The sequence below is a fragment of the Ailuropoda melanoleuca genome, chromosome 19 (genome assembly GCF_002007445.2).
Source record: "Ailuropoda melanoleuca isolate Jingjing chromosome 19, ASM200744v2, whole genome shotgun sequence".
In the NCBI taxonomy this organism is placed as follows: Eukaryota; Metazoa; Chordata; class Mammalia; order Carnivora; family Ursidae; genus Ailuropoda; species Ailuropoda melanoleuca.
The window spans coordinates 28461407-28462875 of record NC_048236.1 but is presented as its reverse complement, the minus strand read 5'-3'; the positions used below and the strand labels follow the sequence as shown (position 1 = coordinate 28462875).

Genomic DNA, 1469 nt, shown 5'->3' with positions numbered 1-1469 from the left:
CCAATCACTGTTCTCCAACTACAGCCAGATTTGCCTGCACGGCAGTACCTGTGGCTCTAGCCTGGATTCCTGTACAGAAATCTGTCTCTGGCAGTGGCAGCTGGAGAGGGTAATAGGACCTCCTGCTAAATGAAGTCGAGTAAATGAATGGATGAGCTGCAAGGGTCATTTGCAAAGAGACCAGGAATGGTAAGTTAACAACAACTCATTCAGACAGATGTTTTTGTCATCTAACTCCCAAACCTACCTGTGGCACGGGGGAAGCCATCTCCCGTGGGAGAGAGGTCAATGGGGTGGGAGATGGCTTCCCACTATTACGTCTTTCTAGGAGCTAGGGCTTCAAGGCACAAGGCTCCTGGTTCCTTCTTTTCTCAATCACCTCTGTCCTCTTTTCACTCTTGCTCCTTGTGCTGCCATTGCTTCTGCTTTTCCTTCTTTTCCTTCTTTTCCTTTTCCTTCTTCTTCTTCTCCCTCTTCTCCATTTCTTTTCCTTCTTTCCCAGCGGCGGCAGCCGCAGCGGCAGCAGGAGTCAGTCTCAGTTACTTTCCAAACTGAGGGCAGATCTCACTGACTGAAGGAACCTAAGGAGCTTCTTTCTTTTTCTAGAAGAATTCCTCACTGGGTCACGCTTCTCAAACTCTGCTTATTTTCCTCTTCCTTCTCCTCTTCCTCATTAGGTATCAGAGAATATTTAGTTCCTCATGGTTGCATAAAACAACCCTTTGCAAAGTGGTCTCTATCAACACACACCTTGTAGGTGGTGTACAGGATAGCTTTGAGGGTGATCTTCCCAGTGTAATCATGGAAGGACTGCCTCTGCCTGTCTTCTTGCCCAGTGATAACATTGTTGGGGGCAAGGTCTTTCTCAGTCCCATGGTTGACAACTTTTATGGAGAAGGATACTTTTATCTTATCATTTTTCATCTATAAGCCAATAAGTTTCACCCACACCTTTTCTCTGACATCTACTATCTCAGAGGGCTTATCCATGCAACAGGATCACATGTGAGTTCGACGGACCAGACCCTGCTTCTGACAGCCTGGGATTTTGATAAAAGCTTCATAGTCTGTCACCATAACAACCTCTATTTTGAACCTCTATATTGGAAAATAGTGTAGACAGCAGGCAAGTCCTCCATGGTCTTGGGTCTTCCTGAATTCATCCCTAATGTTCTATGGCTCCTCCATTTCTCTTCTGCTTAAAGTATTTCAAGTGTCTCTGTGTTAGCTCCTGGTCTCCTGGCCACAGTATTGTGTGAAACACCAAGACCCAGGCCTTATTTGGCACTTTTATGTGGCAATTTGGCAGGACTCAATACATGTTTGTTATACAGGCAGATGAACACATAGCATTTGTTTCATTGCAGTTTGTTGTTGTTGCTTGCAACTATTTTCTAAGTAACTAGCTTTATAGAATATGGCTGTTTTGGCATATTTCATTTTTCTTAGCACTACTGGAAATAGCTGAG

General features: G+C 44.6%; 1 pseudogene; it reads right to left on the bottom strand.

The window, feature by feature from the left end:
• Nucleotides 1–331: 331 nt before the first annotated feature.
• On the bottom strand, nucleotides 332–1163 carry LOC100478691 (annotated as a pseudogene).
• Between the last annotated feature and the right edge of the window lie 306 nt (nucleotides 1164–1469).